Source organism: Ursus arctos, unplaced genomic scaffold (genome assembly GCF_023065955.2).
Source record: "Ursus arctos isolate Adak ecotype North America unplaced genomic scaffold, UrsArc2.0 scaffold_21, whole genome shotgun sequence".
NCBI lineage: Eukaryota > Metazoa > Chordata > Mammalia > Carnivora > Ursidae > Ursus > Ursus arctos.
Window position 1 is genome coordinate 38,995,361 of NW_026622886.1, and position 23,670 is coordinate 39,019,030.

At 42.5% G+C, this 23,670-nt stretch overlaps 1 protein-coding gene across 7 annotated transcripts in view; it reads left to right on the forward strand.

The window, feature by feature from the left end:
* LOC123001132 (uncharacterized) overlaps window positions 1–23,670 on the forward strand; it is a 190,542-nt gene that overhangs the window by 143,732 nt on the left and 23,140 nt on the right. For 6 of the 7 annotated variants that reach the window (XR_008960770.1, XR_008960768.1, XR_008960771.1 and 3 more), the window contains one exon: window positions 18,352–18,500. The exons of the other annotated variant lie outside the window; for it this stretch is intronic. The gene's annotated coding sequence lies outside the window, so the exon portion shown is untranslated. The remainder of the gene's footprint in view (window positions 1–18,351; window positions 18,501–23,670) is intronic. 7 annotated transcript variants of the gene reach the window in all.

Consider the following 23,670-nt stretch of genomic DNA (forward strand, 5'->3'; position numbering starts at 1 on the left):
AATATCAATGTCATGAAAGACAAAATCTGAGGACATGTTCCAGATGAAAGGAGGCTAAAGACACATGACAACTAAATGTCATGAGTGATACCGGGTCAGAGCGGAAAGGATGCTCTAAAAATGTTACTGGGACTACTGGCAAAACTAAACACAGAATGTATTGTAGATAATAGTATTAAATCAACATTGAATTTCCTGAATTTATCATACCCTTTATGATTAAGGAAAATACCCTTGTTCTTAGGAAAAGCATTTTTCATTATCAGTAATACTGATTACTTCTAATATACCTGTGGATTACTTGTAATTCTTCTATGAATATTCGATTGTTATCTTTTGGCAATTTAAAAATGAGGGCATGATATGACTGGATTGATTTCAGTTTGTTTTGTTTTTAATTGAATGTAATTGTATGCATATTGAGTGGATCACTGAATCAAGGAAAGAATTGGAACAACCAGGCTGGAGGAAAAAGGAACTGACATTTGACAATGTCATTTTTAAGGATTTGGTGGGTTTCTTCAATATGAGAACCCTGCCCCTTACTCATTAACCATTCTCTGTAAGGGCCATGACTTCCTTCTGCCTCATTAAATGCCAATTACACTCTTAGTTTTTAAACATGGCATTTGCACCTAAACTCAAACTATCGTTATATTAAAAATACATTAGCTTGCTTTTAATTTAAGACCTACAGCCTTCAACTAATTTAGGGGCAAAAGGGAGAAAACCACATTATAAAATTTTAAATTAAATTGCCCTAGCAGGGGAGGGAAAATAAGAAGGGCTTCTAGGCCCTATAACCTTTTGAGACTCAATCTGAGGAATACTCCTCCATGAGGCCCTCCCCAGAGGCTCAGATCTGGCGAAGGCCCTTCCTTGATAGTCTGCTGGTACTTCTTTGGCACTCGCGTATAACATTTGATTATTTTGTCAGGGGCAGCTGTGGGTGTCTGTCTTAAGGAAAGATACTGAGTCAAAGATATTTCCTTTTGACCTCCAGTGTCCAACCCAGTGTCTGGCATACAGAAAGAGGTGCATAAATATGTAATGGATTAATCTAAATTTCATTTTTAAAGAAAAAGCATATCCATGTGTATGTATATGTGTCTCTGTGCCTATATCTAAAAGTCAGTGTCTGAGGACTACAGGGGCCATCCTGCCTAACCCTTTATTTTATTTCATTTATTTATTTGCCAAAATTTTCTTTAAATTCTAGTTAATTAACATATAGTGTGATATTGGTTTCAGGAGTAGCATTTAGTGATTTGTCACTTACATATAACACCCGGTGCTCATCATAACAAGTGCCCTCTTTAATACCCATCACCCACCTAGCCCTTCCCCTCCCCTCCCTCCAGCAACCTTCAATTTGTTCCTTATCAAGACTCTCTTATGGTTTGCTTAACCTTTTATTTTAGATAGAACTCTAATAAGCACATCTAGTTTCCCACCTATAGTAGCAACAAAAAAACTGAAACACAAAAAAAGAGGGAATGTAGTCTGCTTCTAGAAGAGAACATTCATGGCAGCAGTAAGTGAAAGACCGACAGAGATGAGGGAAAGAAAATTAGCAAAAATCCGAGTCTGAAAATATTTCCTGTAAATGATGTCAATAAGGGCGATGCCAGTTCACCAAAAGATGATTCAGGTACTCCAGAGCACTCCAGATACTCAGGCAGAGAAATAGCTGTTTGTAAACATTAAAACAAAAATGTTATAGAACGGGGGGCGCCTGGGTGGCACAGCGGTTAAGCGTCTGCCTTCGGCTCAGGGCGTGATCCCGGCGTTATGGGATCGAGCCCCACATCAGGCTCCTCTGCTATGAGCCTGCTTCTTCCTCTCCCACTCCCCCTGCTTGTGTTACCTCTCTCGCTGGCTGTCTCTATCTCTGTCGAATAAATAAATAAAATCTTTTAAAAAAAAGTTTTAGAACGTTTAAATTGTTTTTTTATTTTGACATGTCATCCCTGTCCAAAGTTTAATAGGTGGGGAACTGCTATATGTGTTTTTTATTGTTGTTTTTCCTGGACACTCATGGTCCCTGCTTTTAATTTTAAAGCAGATGAATTAGAACATTTTGTATTTCTCCCTTCCAAAAAGATTCCCAAAATGAATTACTTTTGTGGCCCTCGACCAAGTTTTGTCAGAAATGAAACATGACTTTCCTCAGGCACCATTGCGACCTCCTGAGAAGTGACAAGAGAGCCGGGCGCTCTCCTTCCCTCCCCCCACTCACGTCCACTTCGTAAACACGGCCCCAGCCTGCGTGGCCGGCCCAGGTGGCTCAGAAGACAGGGCTTCCTGGCCCTCCGTCCTCCTCCTGCACAGCCAGCCCCCAGCCTCCAGGCTTCGGGAAGGGTAACACCTTGGGTACAAGCCACCTCTGTCGGTCTCCACCTCCATGGGAAATAAACTCCAGGGGTCACTGTAGTGGTGGACGCCGAAGCATCAGCCATCGGCTCAGGTTCAGCCAGCTTCGCAGAGGGCCTCCTGGGAGCCTCGGCCTGCACGTCCAGCACGGCACACCAGGAAGCCCTTGGCAAGGCCTAACTTTTCAGAGCTCCACGCAGCTGTCCTGGCTACCCAGTTCCTCTTCCTGGAGCCAGAGACCCTTGCGGAACTCCAGCCTCTGGTGGCCAAGGCTTCCAGCCTTTCAGAGACCAGATGCTGCTGTCCCTAACCCATGCTCCCTCCGCTCTCAGAGCTCCAGAAACTGGAGGGTTGACAGGCTCCTTGGGTTCCACCCAGTTTCTCAGGGCTCAGCCCCACTCTGAGGAATCCGGCCTCTTTGCTTTGCTAGAGCTCTGTGCACTGTGGTGGGGGAACTGCGGGACTGTAGCTCAGACCTTGGGATCGGGCTGTGTCAGCAAGGCACGAGGACACCAGAGAACAGGAAATCGTCACATGCCCCCAAGTCCAAGCAGCCCTCTAGGATTAGAAACACAGTGGTGGCCTGGTCATTAACTTTTTTGGATATTTTTGAGAACTAAGAGCTGTGTGACTAGATACTTATATTCTAACCCTTAACCCTTTAAGAACTACTTTTTAAAATAAACGATAGAAACCACCTAAGCACATGGCAAGGCTCTATACAATTTTAGAAAATTTGGGCATTTCATAAAATTCTTTATATTGCTGAATTCAGTAACTAAAGAGGTTCAGAGATTAGAATAGATCTTTGGAAAATATGTTCCCCAGCCATCTAGCATCTGCTTAACTAGAAAAGAGTTTATTTAAAAAAAAAAAAAAGGCAAAATGACAGATATGAGATATGAGGAGAGGGAAGAAGTGGGCCGAAATGGAATATGATGTTTGAGAACACTAAAATTTGAATTGGCAAAAAATGCCCCAATGCCTAAAAATTGATTACCTCCCTACACTTTGTTCCTGTCCAGTGCTGCCATGCAAGGCCATCTTTAAAGTGCAATCCATCCTTAGGCAGACACAGTACCAGTGTCGTGCGGGCAGGTCATGGTGAGGACCTAATACGCTGGCCAAGCATGGGAATGCTGGGTCAGAATGATCAGCCACCAAGAGTCCTCTGTATATGATGACACCCAAGCCCACCTGAAAAAAAATGATGAAGGAGACATATGCTATCTGGGCCAGGACACCGGGATTAACATTCCAAATAAACAGAAGAGAGCAAGGCTGCCCCAATCCCCAGGCGTAGAGTTATCCAGGAGAGCTCGGATTCACGAGGACAGGCCTCCATCTGAGATGCTTCTAGGTTGTCATAAAGGAGTGCTTTTAGTGTGACATCACAGGACAACTGGAAAGATGAAAAGCATGGGTTGCTGGAGGACATCATTTTCACCACTTGGCAAAAGCTTGACTGCAGTAGGAGGGAATGAAGCCAATGGAAACCACAATGAGAGACTAACATGGGGCAAGCCTCCTGATGATCTTATTGGAGGCCCTGAAACCACTCATCGCTACTAGTTCTAGTCCCAGACTTCCCAGTTATGTAACCCTTGTCGGTTAAGCTGAGTTGGTTTTCTGTCATATGCAACCAGAACGAACTGACCAACTCGGTAGTTGTTTGGCATCATGTATTTCCTCATACTTACGGGAGCAGAACCACAGAAAGAAGAGCTCATAACTCAAACGTACAGGAGAACAGTACTCTAGAACATAGAGAAACAGAATAAAAGGCTTGTGGGAGTAGGGGCCATTATTTCCATGGTATAATTTGTGTTATAAATAATAATGCTAGCTAATTACATCTATTACACCTTTCTTCTGAATGTCTTTATATACTAATTCACTTAATCCTCCCCAAAACCCATTGAGGTAGGTGCTAATATTATCCTCCCCATTTTGCAGGTAGGAAAATCAAGGCATAGAGACTGAGTAACTTGCCTGATGTTATGAAGCTAGGAAATGGAAGACCTGTGGTCCAGATTCCAGGTAGTCTGGTTCCCCAGGCTTAACCACTATACACAGGGTCACTCTTTAAACAGAAAGGAATTTGCTGGCATGACTGGTAGGTTGGAAGTCCTGCTTGTAAAAACTATTATAAATGTTTTGTTTTCTTTGATCTATTGCATTACTCTCTTAATGACTGATTCCCTTGGAGAAGCTAGCCACATAAGAAAATAAAAGGCCAAAAAGCAAAAGCCTGCTCGATTAGATTTATTTGTCCGTGTTTCAAGATAGAGAACTGTACACTATTTCACTCATTCCCTTAAAAAATTTTAGTAACAAAGCTTGTGAATATTGTCAAAAGAGGAAATGCAAACAGAACCTCCACTCGGGTCTATATTGCGGCCATTAATAGGAAGAAAAACATGAGGAAGGAAAAAGCATGATAACGTTAGAAGAAAAAGGGACCTGAATAGATTTAAAAAAATGTGAAGAGATGGAGACAGCAAGGCAGAGAAGGGCAGATATTAAATTATGAAAAAGAAAGGAATATACACTCGCAGACTAGACGCTCTGACACTAAGAGAAAGAGAGAGAACGAGCACCACAGGAACAACAAAATACTACCTGCAGAAATCGAGCTAGACTGTCAGCTCCCTGAGGACAAGTCCTGTGTCTGATTTGTTGGCCCCTATTCTCCCCAGAGCCAAGCACAGTGCCTGACAGAGAGTAGATGCTCAAGAAATAACTGTTGTCCAAGTAAATGAAGGAGGGAGATAAAGAAACACAGAGAAGACGACAGCTAAGAAGGACGTCTGTGTACTCATTAAGCATGCAGAGTTTGGAATCAGGTGGCTCTGGGTTCAGATCCTAGCTTTCTATCTCCAGATTTGTGTGATTGGGAGTAACGTACTCCCTACTTCCAGTATTTTTGTGTCTCAATTTCTTCATATGTAAAAGTAAGGCCAGGCTCCGGATATTTAGCTATTTTTCTCTTCAGACCAGCCCTCTGTATTCTGCTCCGTGATGCTGGGGCTGCGACCACACGTCGGCTCTGCCGGCTGGCTGGGGAGGAGGAAGGGGCTTGTTCCCGATGGCATGATTTTCCTCAAAGCTTCTTCACGCGAGCCACGAGCGGTTCTCTCCTATCGCAGCAACGAAACCCAGTTTGCAGTTGCTCCAGCACCTCTGGGCCCCCCTCAGATGCCTCAGCGGCAGCAGAGGCCCGAGATTTGGGTCTGAAGTTTGATGATCCCAGCCTCTGCCCTTTGTTTCCCCAGTCCTAGCGGTGGTACCTGCTTCCTATAGCTGCTGCCTCCTTGAAACTTCTTTTTACTCTTTTAGTTAGTAATTATCAGCTTTATACCTGGTTAACAAGTCTTTCTATGTCATTTTCCCTGTTTATTTAATTAATTTATGTATACATCCATTTATTTATTTGTTTATTTATTTATTTTTAGAGCGGGGGAAGGTAGAGAGGGAGGGGCAGAGAGAGAGCAAGAGAGAGAACCCCAAGCAGGCTCCACACCTAGCCCAGAGCCTGTTGCTGGGCTTGATCCCGCCGCCCTGAGATCATGACCTGAGCTGAAATCAAGAGTTAGACACTTAACCACCTGAGCCCCCCAGGTGCCCCACCATTTTCTTCTTGGAATTTGGAGTGTGGATATCTGATGTGCTCAGAGTATTGCCTGACAGTAGTAAGAACTCAGTAACTGTGAGCTAGATAATGTAGAGAGACACAGCAGAACATTCAAGCAGTAACACCGAGGATGATACCAATGGGCTTTCGTGGAGCAGTACCTTGACTCTATGACCTTTGAGGACTTCGACAGCTGTGCTCTGCCTTCGCTACGGGCGCAAAGTATCCAAGTCAGAGTCTGTATGCCATTGAGGCTAAGACGCCATTGATTGTCACACACACCGTTAATCCTGTGTATTACTAAGAAAATTACTCGTAACTACCGCTTAAACTATGGTATATTGTAGATTGTGAGGCTCATTCTGATAATCAAAATATTAAAATGTGAAAAAACGTATGCCATTGAATTGATGAAATATAGTATTTACATTGAACTGTGGTGAATTTTAGGTAACGCTTGGATGGCTCTGTAGTCATTCTTTATCTCTTTCTCTATAATACCAACACTAAAAATACACACACACACACACACACTTAGGAAAAGTGAAGATGAAGAAACACATTTCCTGGCCCCGTATGGATCCTTATTCAAGAGTCCCTGAGGAAGCCAGCACTGGAAACTGGCTCCAACGAAATAAATCTTTGATTTGGTGTGGCCTGCCTGTGTTAACCAAGGGCTCACCTCCCTCACCCAGCAAAGCCTTCCAGAGTATTCTGAGCAAAATAAGTGAGCACACAAACCACAGGCAAATCAGAAGTTTGCCTTCCATTCAAACTGAGGAGGAATGGGAACCTAAAGTGGAAAGTGCCCTTGCTTATTAGCCTGACCGGTGGTCTGAACTAAAATTATCCTGCGCTCAGAACACTCTGTGGGCTTTTATGCATCAAGCTTTTTAAAGCTCCAATCCAAGTATGTTTTGGAATATGGTTATAATCAGAAAAACAAGGAATGCAAAAATAACTCTTTATGAGTCAATGTATTTCCTGCCCCAAATAAGTTCTTACTATAGCTGGCCCTGCACAGCCCTGATCTCGTAGGGGAAACAGCCTGGGCCTGATGCCACATCACGCACCCTCCAGGCTGCCTGCCTCTGTAGTCACTGACCACAAGAAAGTGATAAATCGATAGGCAGAGGGAAGACGTGAGGGGCAGGAGCAAGGGAGAAACATGAGGGGGCGCCTGGGTGGCTCAGTAGGTTAAGCGTCTGCCTTCAGCTCGGGTCATGATGCCAGGGTCCTGGGATGGAGCCCCATGTCGGGCTCCCTGCTCAGCTGGGCTCCCTTCTCTCTCTGCCTGCTGCTCCCCCTGCTTGTGCTCTGTGTCTCTCTCACTCTTGCTCTGTCTCAAATAAATAAATAAAATCTTAAAAAGAGAGAGAGAGAAAGATGAGTGTGAGACGGATTGGCACTTGAAGAAAGAGGACTAAATGAAAACTCTTCAGACGGGTTTCTTTCGCCAGGGTTGCTTTTCTTGAATTTTCACCCACTGGTCAAATAGGGGGAAACGGCAGTCTGTCTTTTTCCACCCTCCATCTTCTGACTTGATCTGAAAGTGGAAAACTGCCAGAGAGCCTCAGGCCTCTTCTACAGCTCTGTGCACTTGTGGGCAAACATTTGTTTAATAACCCTTGCTGTGCTTCTGTCTTAACTCCCACATCTGTGCCTGAGCCATGTGAAGAACGGGTTTCGTGGCACTGTGGAAGTGTTTGTTTTGTGGAGATACGAGTCTCTCTCCGAAACCCTAAACAAATTGCTGGAAAGAATACAGAGACTAGGCATAGAGAGGGAGTTAGATTAATCAGGTGTTGTATGAAATGCCCTGTTTATTGCGCACCCTATATAACTAGCATTGTGTGAGGCACTAGGGATACAAAGACAAATAAGAGAGTTCTAGCCTCTAGAAGCTCATGTCTAATCAATGTGTAAACAATCAACCCAATACTTTCCAAAAGTAAAAGCTGAGTTGAAGGGTCAGGGCCCACAGAAATAACAGAGGAGGAAGTAAATAAGAGGCAATCACCCCAGGACCTTTGCACTTGCTATTCTCCCTCAGCTGGAGCTCTCTCCTGAGATATCCTTGTGGCTCACTCCTTCAGCCATGCTCAGAAAAAGGCCAGAATCAGGGAGAGGGAGGTAAGATAGACGAATCTGTAGGGTTTGTATCATCCCTGGTATCTTCCAATCAAACCAAATGTACCAGATCTCTTACCATATTACTCGCCAACTTTGCTCACAGCACGTTCTCTCTTCACATGTGTGTCAATTTTCTCTGTACCGAATCTCTCAGAGATGATCAGTATTTCTGAATCACATATATTCTGGGATAAGCCCCTCACAGAAACCTAAGTCAAGCCCCCTTCTTGGTTACTCAGTAACCAATCCAGGTCCCCATGTGCAGTAAAGACATGACCCTCCGGAACTCTAGGCGGCAGCTGCCATGGAGGTCAAGGGCAACGTTGTGCTATTGCTGGCTGGCATGGCTCACGAGAACCAACAGAGTCTTAAAAATTTTGCAAGCCAGCGGCGCCTGGATGGCACAGTCTGTTAAGCCAAGGGCTCTTGTTTTCAGCTCAGGTCATGATCTCAGGGTCGTGAGATCAAGCCCCACATCAGGCTCTGTGCTCAGCATGCAGTCTGCTTAAGACTTTCTCTCCCTCTCCCTCTGCGCCACCCCATTGTGTGCTCTCTTTCTCTAAAAATAAATAAATAAGTAAATAAATAAATAAATAATCTTTATTTATTTATTTATTTATTTATTTATTGCTAGCCAGCTGATGACACGTTGGTAGCTTAAAGTCAGCCTTGGCATGATTATTGAAACCATTCACGTCAGCCAGTGGTACATATCAGGGCTCCTTTTCCTTCTGTAAAGCCTGTTGTTAAGTATTTGCTAGCACACCATCGCCAAGGATGGTCCTTCTGGGTTGCAGGGAAGAGCTCTGATCAAATGGCTCCATTAGCAAGAATGAGCCAAAACGTGTGCAAGGGGACAGAGCGCCACACCCTCCTGGGCCCCACACAGGGACCAAAGTCCTCACATGCTCCATGGTCAACTACTCCCTAAGGAGGGGTTGGCAAATGTTCTGTAAAGGGCCAGAGAGTCAGTATTGTCAGCTTTGCAGGCCTTCTGGTCACTGTGGCTACTATGCAAGTCTGTCTTTGTGGCACAACAGTAACCATAGATAGTATGTAACCATTTGCTGTGGCTGTATTCTGACAGAATTGTATTTATGGACACTGAAATTTGAATTTCATATCATTTTTACATGTCACAAAATATTGTTCTTCTTTTGATCTTTTTCCAACCATTTATAAATGTAAAAACCGTGCTGAGCTCACAGGCTGTGCAAAATCAGACAGTGGGCTGGATTTGGCCCATGGGCTTACAGTTTGCCCAACGCTGCCTCGAAGTATAACATATTGAGTAGCGCCAAAGTTGGGAAACATGACCCCACGTCTCAATGAAAAGCAATAACAATTCTCATTACTGAGAAGTTTTTGCACTGAGTGCTATCTTAAGAGCTTTATATACATTTGCTCATTTAATCCTTAAAACGATCCAAAAGTAAATTATATTATTAATGCTTAGAAAAGAAAAATAACATGGTCAAGGTCACATAGTGGTAACATGGCAGAGCTGGCTAGGATTTGGATTCATTTTTGCCTAATTCAAACGTCTATTCTCTTAGCCTCTGCGACCCTCGTTTGAAATCGTGGGTCTTGTGTGCAGGAAATAATCCTGATCGCTCGCCACCAACGCCTGTATTTATCCTCCTTCAGCCATTGCTTGTGGCCAGCCCATCTTTCCCTTTTCTTCCCCCCATTCATGGGCCCTACAAGCCATCCAGCAGACTCACCCTAGGATGGTCAAGGTCACATTTACAACTTTATCTTTTTAAAGGAACTCCATAAAATGTGCAAATAGGTTGAGTAGCACTTGCAACTTATTGCCAAAAATCAGCTGAAAAAGAGGCACCTGGGTCACATGAGGATTAGTGGAGCCCTGGGCTGGCTCCACCCTTGAGGGACATGGGGCAAGTCTAAGCTGACAAGTGTCTTCTCCATCTCAGGAGCTGGCAGGACAAAGCTAGGAGCTCTATTTTAACCATTTTTAAAATAAGGCACAGAAAATTAATTCTTGAGAAGACAGTGACTCCTGGAGGAAAAAAATTTACTTTGGTTTTGCGTGTGTTTGTGTGTGTGTATTTATGGAAGTAATGTTCAGAATATTCAGAAATGAAAAAAAAGCACAAATTATAAGGTTAAATTATTTCTAGGAAATTAAATGTCATAATTTCTGTAATTACCTTACTACTACTTTAGTAAAAAAAACTTGATGAAACATATTAATATTTCTAGCCCTAAGTGAGATGTTTCATTAACAAAAAAATGATAAATGCCTTAAACAAATAGGATGAAAGAACAAAAGACAGATTTTCAAGAACATAAATAACTTTGTGTACCTTAAGTTCTAAGATAAATCAGATGGTTGGTGACCTGGGTGCAACTGAGTGGTGTCCTGACAATGATTTTCCAGTTTAGGTCAGCCCTGACCACAGATGAGCCTTCAGTTGGCCATTAATTTTACTCAGCTTTGAAATAAGTCCAATCTATCCTTGCCAGTAAAACTCAGAAATCCAAGCACACGTTTAAAGGAAAATTTAGTTCAACCTTGAAGACCAGGATGAACATTCACTGGCTTATGGAGAAAGTTGATTTGTCCCCTTGGGAACAAATCTTTAGCTCTTTAAATAATACAGTGCCCTGCCTGCTTAACCTTGGAAAAGGTCAAGCTATTGGTGATGGAGCCCAGGCTTCCAAAGAAGAACCAGATGTCACAGTGGGAATGATCAAAAAGACTGATACTGATGGTGTCTAGTGCTGGTGATCAAAAAGACTGATACTGATGGTGTCTAGTGCTCCCCAGCGATGGGGAGCTTCGGATGGAAGTGTAAATTGGTGCAACCTTGATGGAGGAAGGAACGTTCCTGGAGAAAAAATTGGCAACATATAGAAAAGGCTTTTTTAAAAAAAGTCTTTGCTGGAAGGGAGGGGATTGGAGGGATGGGGTAACTGGATGATGGACATTGGGGAAGGTATGTGTTGTAATGAGCACGGGGTATTATAAGACTGATGAATCACAGGCCTGTACCCCTGAAACAATATATTATATGTTAATTAATTGAATTTAAATACAAAACAAATTAAAAAAATAAAAATAAAAGTCTTTGTCTTAGAAGTCCAGCCCCTGGAAATTTGCCTTAAGGAAATAGTTGGATAAATGTGTTAATATAAACAAACAGGTTGGTAATTACCAGAGAGTTTACAGTACTGATAAATTTGAAGTGACCTGAGCATTTATCAATAGGAATTTTGTTAAATGATTATGGCATATCTACACAATGAGAAATATGAAGCCATGAATTAGAATGATATGGCTCTGTATTTGTAGACATGGAAAAAGAGATGTTTATAGACTTGTAAGTGGAAAAAAGCTATGTGACCTCTGATTCTACTAGGGAGGGGGACATGTGTGTGCATGTGTGTGTGTGTGTGTGTGTGTGTGTGTGTGTGTAAGCATGCACACAGAACAAATCTGAACAGGACAATTTTTACAGAAATTATTTTTGAGTAGTGTCAGCTTAATTTTAATCTTTGTATTTCTCTGTACTTTCTGAATTTTCAGGAATAAGTATGCATTATTTTCTTAATTAGAAAAAAAATTACATAAACAAAAATTCTCCAAGAACTAGCTAGTGAGAGCTGGTTATCCTCTTCCTTTAGTTTTAACCCTCTAGTTAATTCTGATACCCTTTTTTTCTTTTTCTTTCTTTCTTTTTTTTTTTTAATACCACTTTTTTCTTCATGACATCTGCTGTGATGGGTTCTCTACCATAGGCTTCTCAGAAGTTGAGGTATTCAGGTTATTTCCATTTTCTTTTGAAGCTCTTAGCATACATGTGTTATGTTTTTTAAAGGTGAAATAACTAAAGAGGGTTCCAAACTTTGTAGTCTATTAGAACTATTTACATTTAACAAATTACTGCTTTTATCATCAAGAAAAGCATTCTCGATAGTTCTCTCTAACAAATCGGATTCATGGGGAAGGTCTACTTGCATTGTATGCAGACCGTCCTGCGGCAGAGAGCACAGTTCAGTAGTAGAGTGCAGTCCCGTAATTGGCCACAGATTTAAAGTAGTATCACGAAGTTCCTCCTCTTCCAACTCTATCTGGCTGTATACACCTTTGGAGATAATATCAGAAATCAAAATATCCAAAATCAAAATTTGAGGCCCTTTGGGAATGTGTGCGTGGAGCCACGGGGCCCTCCTGACACCTTCGTATGGGCTCTGTCTCTGTTCCGAGCTAGACTGGTTCAGTACAATGGCGTACTGCGTTCTATCCAGCCCACATTTCCCTCAGTCTGGCTTTTCCAGGCTGTTCTCTCAGTCTCTGGGCGTAGAGCTTCCAAAATATGGTCTAGGTGCCCCTCAGACTATTTCACCAACAGCTTTTACACCGGAGAGTGCGGCCCTCTGAGAAGCCTGGCTGCCTGGTGCATACAGAGAGGGCCCAACTGCACACCGTCCTGCTGCGGTTTCTCTGCGGCCTGGAGCACCAAAGTTCTGGAAATAGTGATTCGGGGGCTGTGACAAGACAACACTGTCCATGATGGGGAACTACAGTGCTAGGGGTGGACGAAGGAACATTAGACACGTGTCCGTGTCCGGGAAACTCCAGATACAGCCCAAGAACCATAGCGGCACTAACGTAAAAGCCGGGGTCATGTCAACATTTCTATATGACGGGGAGACTGGGCTTTAGCATCTTGAGCAAGACAGAGATGGATCATTCACACAGTGACTTCCTGGAGCAGAACCAGCTGAGCCGGCCGCCATGATGCTTCTTTTTGTGCCAAATTCCTCTGCAAGCTGGACAGAAGCATTCACTGGGAGCTCAGAGTCCTCAAGCAGCTTCCACGGTGAAAACTGAGCAAGGGTGGCCGTCACAGAAGAGGAGACAAAACACATCCAAGTATCTCTGTGAGTCATACGACCTACGAGTAGCATCAGGAATGGACACAACAGATAGACATCTTTGGCAAGTGGTGCCACAAACAGGGCAGATGCTCTGAAAAACATTTTTTGTTTGTTTGCTTTTGAGTCTTCTATTTAGTGACATCAATAGCCCATGCAAGCCCTCTCCTTTATTTGACTTATAAATTAATTTGTGTAATAATGGAATTATTACACATGCTCCCCATGGTCCTTTCATCATAGGCAATCATTTTCATGTATTTAGTGTGCATATTTTAATTGCAAGCATTTTTGCAAAACATGCAATGTTTTGCGTTCAGGGATTTTTAACTTACTAAATGGTTACGTTAAACATCTCATTCTGTTTTCCGGCTTTTCCACTAAACGTGAGTGTGGCTGTATGTTGCTAGCTTCCATATTACTATATGTATAGCTAATTCGTTGTCCCTGGCTGCTGCATAAGGTGCCACTCCTGTATCTCCACAACACGTTACCCATTTGCTTTCCAGCGATGGGCAGACACCCACAAATAATATTGCACTTAACGTTATTGCACATGTCTTCTCATAGACCTGTGTGAGAGTATCCCTGGGATATATACCCAGGAACTGTATTGTTGGAACACTGGATATGTGTATGCTTAATTTGACTAAACTCTGCATGATTGCTTGCCAGAATGGTTGTACCAATCTATACGTGCATTAGCATTGTCTGAAAACTCTTCTGTCTCCACATCCCCAGGGGAGGGATCATTTTCAAGGAGTAGTTCACAATATGGAGCCCCTCCCTTTTAGACTATGGACCTTTTGTGTCTTGTTCCCAGGCTGGATGCCTGAGCTCACAGCACCCGAGGAGCTCCTGAGAATCCGTACCGAGAATGCCCATTGCTAGGCTTCCTGGAAAAAAGATGAATTAATGTGCCCACTGCGAGTCAGTCATTCAGCACATATTGAGTGCCTACTACGTGCAAAGCTCCATAACTAATGGAGAAAGTCTCATGTGGTATCTTTTTTGTATTTAGAAACTAATGGGGAAGAATGGTATTGATTTAAATTCTTTTTTAAAAATATTTTATTTATGTATTTATTTATTTGTCAGAGAGAACACAAGCAAGGGGAGTGGCAGGCAGAGGGAGAAGTGGACTCCCCATTGAGCAGGGAGCCCGATGTGGGACTCGATCCCAGGACCCTGGGATCATGACCTGAGCCGAAGGCAGACACTTAACAACTGAGCCACCTAGGTGTCCCTTGATTTAAATTCATCTAAATAAATAACCACAAGCACCCAAGGTTATAAATGCAAATTTCAGAATGCTGTGGGAAACCTTACTTAAACAAGAATGGAAGCATCACAGGGACAGGGAGTTTCAATACTGTACTCCAGCTTCCAGAAGAGTGCCTGACATCGAGTTGTCCCTCATAAATATTTGCTAAATGAATGCCTAGATGAAAAGAGGGTCAGTGCTTAGGGCAGGCCTCCCTAAGAACACGATGCTCAAACTAAGCCTTGGAAGATGAGCAAGGGTCAGTCAGGGCAAGGTGATGGTGGTGGTGGTGGCGTGGGGGTAGCAGGAGCTCCCCCCGAAGGAGTTGGAGCTGGGTGCATAACGTCAGCAACGCCTAAACCTATTTATGCAGATACCCTCACCCGTGGCCTCAGGCACAGTTGTCCTGGAAGGCTGATCCCTCTTCTCAAGAAAGCTGTTGGGAGCAAGTTCAGACCTGTGAGGCAGAGCCATAAACAATAGTAGGAAATCGTGTAGCCAGGAGCAGAAGACAATGTTTCTATTGCATGAATTGGGAAAAAAAAAATTATTTTGTAGTATAGGAAAAAGAGAACACGTTTAAAATCAGGCCCTGGATTTGAATCCTCCTGCTCTCTCTCTCAGCAGCTAAGTAAACATGTACAAGTGACCTAACCTCCTTTAGCTTCCTCAGGAGCAAAAAATAGGAAGGATGATACCAACTTTATAGGGGGTTTGGGATATGTTATATCTCTAAGACACTACATAACAATAAGATCTATTATTATGATGATAGTAGCTCTTGTTGAACACTTACTTGCTAAGCACTTTATTTAAATTTTCTCTTCTATCCCTAGTACCTACTTCATAGGGTTCTGTGTGCACGTAAGCACTTAGCGCCTGGTGCAAAAAGCCCTCAAAAAAATGTTAGCGATTATCTAACATAAATAACATAAATCTTCCTATTTTACAGATGAAGAAACTGGGACTTAGGGAGTTAAATAACTTACTGAATTCACCTATCTAATAAGTGGTAGAAATGAGATCAAATGATCCTCAGCCTCTGTGCTTTGTGCCGAAGGCAGTGCCTGGCCCCCAGTGGGCCTCCAGACACACGTTAGCCTCTCTTCTCACCCATCTCCTGGCCTCCCATTTTCCTCTCCTGAGGAGTAGTTAGCAATGAGGAGCTCCATAAAGGCCTTCGAGGGTGGACAGAACTATTAGTACAGGGCATCTAAATGTTCTTCTGTATACACACACACACACACACACACACACAGAACTTCCAGATATTTCTGTCTAATGTAGAAGGCAGGCCACAAATATTGTAACTGGTCCTAAACAGACACACCAGAATGTGCCAGCTTACTTCTGGGCACTCTGAACCTTTATGACAAACATCAGTGGACTTCATAAGCCTTGTTTAACACTGGAGGTAATTTAAATTAGGAGATACTGAGTCACTTCTTCATTTTCCCTTGAAGAAATAGGAAAATTCTATTACGGTGCCTGATAATTACTACCTGTTTAATTTCTGAAGGAATCCAAAACTGGGCCAAATCTAGGTCGCTGAGTTCCAGATAGTCAGTTGAATTTTCTTTTAAACAAAATAAACCCAAGGCATGAAGATGTTCAAGTATTCCAGAGAGAGGATAAATCATTTGAAAGAGACATATGGGAGCCTCAAGCATTCTTCTTCTCTCTCTCTCTCTCTCTCTCTTTTTCTTTCTGTAATTTATTTTCCAAGGAAGATTTCACTCAGATGGACTAATCTGTTTCCTGAGAGAGTCCAGGAATTCTCTTTGGGTCTCTTGAGGCTCTGGTTGAAGGTACAGTGATTAACTCAGTCCAGATGAAGAACCAAATGTTTTCTATCCATTCTTCCCAGGCTCCCTTCTCTTTCTCTCCCCTTCCCCCAGCTCTTTGAGTTTTTAACCTTGTGATCTCATCTTAGCACATGGATTTTCAGAGAGTGTACTACCAGAGATGGAAATGATTTATTTTACAAGATGGTCTAGATATCTTGGGCTTTCAGCCAGGCACAAAAAGGACTTGTGACAGTGTGGAAACATACAGACCGAGGGAAGAAAATCCTCACACACAGTATGGTGTGGTTCCTGACCAGAGTTGTGGAGACTTCACCCACGCTCTCAGAAAGGCGCTCGGACTTCCGTTAGAGGAAAATCGCTGAAATCACACACACACACGGAGTAGGAGAAAGGAAGATGGAGGGAAAAAATGGAGATGATTTAGATTAGGTGCAGTTCATATTAACGGTATACTAGGCAGGACTTGAGGGAATAGCATGATGAATAATGAAAATAAATCCAAAATACAATTCTTAGGGCCCCTGCGTGGCTCAGTTGGTTAAGTGGCTGCCTTCGGCTCAGGTCATGATCCCAGAGTCGTGGGATCGAGTCCCATGTCGGGCTTCCTGCTCAGTGGGAAGTCTGCTTCTCCCTCTGCCTCTCCCCCCACTTGTTCTCTCAATCTCCTCTTGCATGCTCTCTGTCAAATAAATAAAATCTTTAAAAATAAAATAAAATTTTTAAAACCTGAAAAAATACAGAATCTATTTTCAGAATGAGTATAAAAACTATAGAAATTGTGTTTTATCATATTATATTTCCAACTGGGGATGATTACACAGAACAACTTGTGAAATGAATTCTTTCCATCTCTGGTTAGGATACTCCCTTTTCTCCTGAATTGGAGTTCCACAATGAGAGGAATGTGTGTGTGTGTGTGTGTGTGTGTGTGTGTTATCACTATCTACATAAATGGATACTACGTGTCATATTGATTTTCTAGTAATTCAACACTAATTCCAGGCAAAGCATCCTGGGAAATTCCAGACTTATGAATGCTTTTCTGGAAGGTCACAGTCACGATGTGTAGAAATCCAACTGGATTCCAAACAATTCCTGGATTCTTTTTTGAAAGCAGGAAACACAACTCCTGCATTGGTTTTTCTCCTCTTTAAGCAAATGCCTTTCATTAAATTGCTAGTATTTTAAGAATTTGACCTAATCCTCAAAATACTTCAGTAGGGAATGTGACAAGTGTTACCACTACAATTCTCCAGAGATTAAAGAGAATGCACTTAACAGGCCAGTGGTAGAAGTGAACATAAATGCCAAATTTCATGACTCATAGGATAGTGAAAAGTCCATTACACATGATCATTTCCTTGCCTCTAGAAATCAGAAATAAACTGTGCTTCACTTAACTTTAAAACCTAGGTTTTCTTTAACGAAAATAAAGGGAAGCTGTTCTGTTAGATTCTTTTTCACACAGCGACAAATTATTCAGTCAATTTAGTGAAGAAAAAAAGGAGACAATTGAATTCAGCTGGCATTAAATAAGGAAAAATAACCCAAAGTTGGGTCAGTTAGCTGCAAAGAGATAGATGCTTCCTCCACCTGAATAGTCTCCTTTTCCCTGCTGTCATTTCTCCAATTTCATGCACTTTATTTCAGGTCATTTGAGCTCAAGCCAATGGGTAGCACTACTATCACTCCCACTACTACAAAACAGGAATAATGAACATGAACACGTGTCCCCTAGGCTCTTTGCCTATAGAAATGGATACTATTATCATTCCCATTTTACAGATGAAACTGCCTCAAAGAGTGTTGAGTAAACTGCCCAATGTATTGAGTAAATTGCATGCTAGTGAAAGTGGAGGAGCAGGGTCCAAACCCAGGGTGGGGCAAAGTTGAAATCTTCATGGAAGGCTCAAGAGCTGACCATTTGCTAACCTTCCCTATAATTAAACTGTTCATTGAGGTGTGACCCCTCCCACACTCATCTGCATTTCAATAAGGACTTGATTAAAAAGGAAACTCTATCAGGTAGGGATTTGGTCTATTTTGATCATAACTGCATCCCTGGGGCTTAGTGGGTGGTAGATGATCCCTGATTAAAGTTGGCTTCATGGGTTTTCCAGCAGAGCAGTGGCATGGGGCCCCCCACTCAGAAGGGCTCCACACTTGGTGTTAAGGCTCTGTAGTCACCATCTTGAAATTCTTAGTGACTGTATCTTTGAATTTGTGTTTTGTAGATGAAATCTGATGGGACAATGGAGCATGGGCAGGGCACTTCGAGCCTCTGCTCACATGTGGTCCCACTTCCCACCACCTCTGCACCTCCTGCTTCTCTGGGTTCTTGGCTGCCCACTCCCCACCTGTAGTGCTCTGGGTGGCAAGTAAGGTAGGTGGTCCGGGTAGGGGGATTTTGACTCTGGCCGGGGTCTGGGCATGGATGCCGAAAGGTTGAAGCTGGGTGCCTGTGCCCTGCTGCATCTCCCCGAAGGGCATGGCAGCAGCTGTTCCACCCTGGACGGGCAGCTCCACAAGTGCGTTTAGTGGACGACTCCACCGTGGGAAGCCTCTTACCCACACCTGATCCAGGAGCCAAGTGCATCCTGGTGGGAAGGCTGCAGTGCCTTTGAGGACTTGCCTGTCCCCAACATATCAGGCGCAGTACTACACAGTGACTCAGGAATGGGGCCCGAGGTGCCTGCAGAGATCACATTTCCCCAGGCGCGTCCCTGTACCCAAAGGAGCATGACATTAAATAGCAAAATTAAATTAAATCAGATTAGTTTAAATGAAATTAACAATATTAAATACACACGGAATAAAACACCATGACAGATCAAGAGAGAACCCACAAAAGAAAAAGGTTAATGTTTTAGTATTGTTTTTTAACAATTATTTTATTTTTAAAGATTTATTTATTTTAGAGAGCGAGAGCGTGAGCGGGTGGAGGGGCAGAGGAAGAGGGAGAGAGAGAGAGACGCGAACTCCCCACTGAGCATGGACCCTGACACGGGGCTCCACTAGGGGCTCCATCTTGCGACCCTGAGACCATGACCTGAGCGGAAATCAAGAATCAGAGGCTTAACTGACTGAACCACCCAGGTGCCCCTGGTATTTTAGTATCTTTAATCATATTTTCCCCTGCTTTTTGAATGGAGACCATACATTTTCATTTTGCAAAAGGACTCACAAATTACGTAGCTGATCTTGTCAATTATGTATTAAGTTAATAGTTTGGACTCCTGAAAATCAAAACTTTTCGGTCTCAAAGCAACAAAGCATGAAGATCCAGAAACAGTAGCATCGTGGACTGGAAGGTTTTCCTTGACATGATATTCCCCAGGGACAATGGATGAGAAATATTGTACACCCAAGAACTTCTTGACAATCAGAGCTAGGATGGGCCATCTACAGACATCTAAGTGAAATCTCTCGCATGGTAACTGTGGTTTCCACAGGCAGATTCACCCGTAGACATTTATTATTTAGCCAATAAGGTCCTTAGGAGTTGATATGATTGCTTTTTGGGCTAGGCATGTCATTTTCTAGTTTGGACCCATTTCCTGTGCCGCCCTATTATCTCACATTTGACTGCTTCTCGTATATTCTCACGCTTGTGCATATGAAGCCCGGCCCCTAGAACATTTGTGTGTTTTATTCCTGTTTCCAGTATCACATTTGGGAGGATCTGTCATGCCTTCTTTTAGGGCTGTAATTCTATGAATCTGATACTAAAGAGAGTTCACAAACCCCATGAGGTATCTGAGGGAAGTAATTATTTATTATGGGGTATGATATTTTTATATTCCCCTCTTCCCTACTGGACTATGGACTTTATTTAAGGACACATGTATTCATTGTGGTAGTCTAACTCCTGAAACAAATAAGCCTCAACTCTCACAGTGGCTGAAAATAATAAGGGTAGCTTTTTTGCCCTCAAGCCTGGTCCAATGGGAGTGATTTACTTCACATTGTCATTCAGGGTCCTAGGTTCTTCCATCGTGTGATTTGTTCAGCCCCTATGGCCTCTGAATCTTCTACTAGTTCATTAGCATTTGGCTGACAGACGAGGAAAAATAGAGCCCATTTGGGGATTGTGAGAGATTTTTAGGGGTCAGGCCAGGAAGTGGTATGCATCCCTTCCACGCACATTCTACTGGCCTAGACTGTCACCTCGCCTTCCTTAAACTATGGGGGAGGTTGCCAGGCCTTAGGCATTTCCCTTCTAGTGAAGTCCTTTCTGAAATTCAGATAGGCATGGGATTTAAATAGAGGGAATGGTCAGCTAATGGTCTGTTTTTGAGCCTGTGGTCTACATTTGAACTTGGCTGTACCCTAAGTTCAAATCCCCCTCTGCAACTTTACTAACTGTGTAACCTTAGGCAACTTATTTAATCTTCTCTTAGCCCATTTTCATCTAGCTGTGTGCCTAAAACGAGAAGGAAATAGATTTCACTGGGATTGTTTTTGTTGTTACAGTAAAGACTGTGTGGTGTTTTCTTTATATATATAATGGCTGGCACTAGGAAGTATTCAAAAATTATCTTCCAAATGAAGAAATAAATGAAGTGGGTTCACTAGGATGGGGCAGATTCTGGGAGCAAAAGGAAAATTCTGATCTGGGTAGATTTAAAATGAGAGAAGGAATGTTATTTAGAAAAAAAAAAAGAATTCAGGGGGTTGACTGGAATTATTGGTTTGTGTTTGTCCTCTGATCCAGTGACTAAGGAGCTAATATCATGTTCAAACTCAATTTCTCTACCCCATTTACTCTTCTTCTTTTAGTGAATTGCTTTTTTCCCTGTTAGATTCCTTTCTTCTCATATTTGTCTATTCTCCAAAAACTATGCCAAAGGTTTTCCAAATTCTGATCCTGCTTTTTCTGTGGTATCATCAATTGCCTTAAAAACACCCTGCAAGACATTAGTGGCTCAGCGGAGCATAATAAACTTCAGCTTGGCTTTAGGACAAAAGAAATGCCACACAGACATAGACTTCAATGACGCATCTTCCATAAAATAAGCTGCCCCCTAAGTGGGGAGAATATAAATGTAGTGCACATTATCGTAGTAGCAGATAGTCATCTCCGCCCACAGACTCGAGTATGCCAGGATTATTCCCTTGGCATTTTCTCGTTTCCTTTAAATCAACTTCATTTTTTCCCTAAGCTCCCATCCCACCTGTCTGGTGCAGAGGTTCATTTTAGACATTATTGGAGGCTGAATCTCTCCAGAATCTGGTTTAGAGCCCAGAACCAGGAGAAGGTCCTCTAATCTCTAGCTTGTCCCAGTTCCTCCTTAGTTCTGTGTTGCCCAAACCAAAGTCCAGATGTCCTGGCTTCCCTGACAGGCTCGCGCTCAGTACCTCAGTGGTCCAGCATCCCGGAAATACCACGTGACCATCTCGTGTAAGGCCTTGCCTATGTGGAGGTATTCAGGGAGTCGAGATTGAAAGTTAATGGTGGAGAAGAATACAATCAATGATTATTAGTAAGGTTTGGTGTCACTCCCTTGATTACTGCTAAGGAACTGTCACTGTTACCCAGATTGCTTTTGCAACATCAGTGCAAATGTCAACATAGTGGCTATCGATGGGAAAACCTCAGCTATCTTGCTAAGGGGTACTTTTTAGGGAGACAAAGTCCATGGCACCTAAAAATCTAAGTTCACACCATGGTAAGGAGTCAGAAAATAAGTTCTATATGATGTTAAAGCAGAGAAACCCAAAGCTGAGTTGGATGGGGTAAGTTCAAGCCCAACATATAACAATAAACCTTTAGAACCTTTGACCCAACATCCAAACCTGGATTCAGTACTCCCACTTGCTTTTCTGCTCTATTTCATTTTTCTGTTATAAGAATTATAATTATGTAGTTATATTACATTATTGTTTCCTAACTAATTACAGTTGTCAATCTAAACATGAAACTAGCAGAAATAGACTAAGTTCAGACACTGCTTTTTTTTACCCACACAATAAATATGGCCATTTCACAAAGAATTAAACTTGAGTTTCTTAAGGATGTTGGATTTCAATCATTACCAAATATTGTGTAAAAATCCCACTAAGAAATTAGATTTCACCCCCTGGATCACTTGGAAAGAGTAATAATAACACTACCTTATGTATGTAGCAAAGCAACTATAATCAGTCAGTTTGATCATCATCCCAGCTCAGTGTAACATAGAGTAGCTCATTATTAATCCCATTTTGCAGAAGGGAACACTGAGAAATTATGTGATTTGCCCATGGTCATATATTTATTAAGTGGAAGAAATGGGACCATAACTCAGGCTATTGTCTAAAAGCCTTTAATCCTTTCTGCTCTCTGTTTATGTACATTTTGGCTCTGTTAAATTATATTGTTTTTATTTTCCCATTAGCTCAAGGACAACATCTTAGTAGAACATCTGGATTTAATATTCTTTTCACAAACTCTTCAGAGTCTATTCATTTGAATGAAGGGCTTTTGTCAACAGTTAACCCTTCAGTCTGCCTCTTAGAAAAGCAAAAGCAAGACAGTACAGATTTGGAACTACATTTTATAGTAGCCGGGGAATAGATTTTACTTCCTAATTCAGTAGAATGAATATTTACAGTCAAGATAGACCACTGGACCAACCTTTATAGGTCTTTAAGCACCAGACATTTCCAGAATCCAGAAAAGAGAAGGGGTCAGTCACTGAGATGGTTTGTTTATGTCAAAATCCTGATCAGGCATCATTAGAATAGAGAAGATTTAGGAAGTCTGAGATTCCAACATATTTGCAGGGTGGTCAAAGATGTGAAGTCTGAGCATAGTAGGTAGGCCAAGGGAATATCAGTCTTCTCATGAGAGGGAGGGCAGAGGGGTAACACATGAATTCTAAGGTAGGTCCACAAATAGGCCCTGTTCACAGGGGACGGGACAGCAAGATGGGTAGCACAACAGGAAAAGGGCTCAAGCCAAGATCTGTCATGAGCCCCCTATATCCTATTAGGGAAGACATGACACAGCTACTGGGTGTTTGAACCAGGATTACAACCTAAGCAATCCAGCTCCAGAGTCCCCAGGCACTTAATGGCCCAACACATAATTGGTAAGGGCATTTAGAGTATTACAGGGAAACAGAAGGGGAGAGAGACAGGCAGATGCCATTCTGCCTGGAGGGAATAGGGATAGCTTCAGAGAATAAGGAAGGCTTCATGGAGAGGTGCATTTGAATGGGCTTGGATATTGGGGAACAATTTGATAGATGGAGAACAATGTGAATGATGGAAAAAACCCACTTAAGACAGTTTAGGCAAAACAGAAACGTTTTGGCTTATATGCCTAAAAAACCTAGCAACAGCTGTGGCTTCAAGCTCAGCTTGATCAGGGCTCCTAGTAGCATCGTAGGAAAGGAAAAGAAAATTCATCTCTGTACCCTCCTACCTCCTAAGCTCTCTGGCTGGAGCCCTACAAATTAGACTGACAAAAAGCAGATTAACAGGAAAAAAACAACGTGCAGTGTGCAGTACGTAGGAGAAACTCAGTGGCGAGTAACTCAAAGTGGAGGCTAGAACTTGGGGTTAGAACT